Source organism: Nanorana parkeri, unplaced genomic scaffold, assembly GCF_000935625.1.
Source record: "Nanorana parkeri isolate BGI_ZX_2015 unplaced genomic scaffold, ASM93562v1 scaffold2984, whole genome shotgun sequence".
NCBI classification, from domain to species: domain Eukaryota; kingdom Metazoa; phylum Chordata; class Amphibia; order Anura; family Dicroglossidae; genus Nanorana; species Nanorana parkeri.
Window position 1 is genome coordinate 44,046 of NW_017309252.1, and position 417 is coordinate 44,462.

The window sequence follows — 417 nt, forward strand, 5'->3', positions numbered from 1 at the left end:
AACAGGCGCCCGTCCATTTACACACAGCTGCCTATAGACTTATATTGGGCATCCAATAGGGTCCTCCAGAAAAGCTGACAGTTGGACCCGATCAAACCGCCTGTGTGAAAGGGACCTAATTGTGTGAAATTAGGATGTTTTGGATGCTGAGGTACACAGTACAACATTTGTCACATTGTAATTGGTTGTTTCCCGACAGCTGAAGCGAAATAGAATGTACTAAACATCTTTTTACACTGCAGCCTGCACACATTACCGTCACACACAGCTTTAGTGATTGGAGCAGAAAGAGCTGCTGACATGGGCACTGTTAGGCAGAGCAGGACCTCAGTCACCAAGCTAACAGTGGGTGCCAGCAGGTTCACTAATGAGGTGCCCCCCCCCCCTCCCCCTAGTATTCCAGGACATGCCAGATAC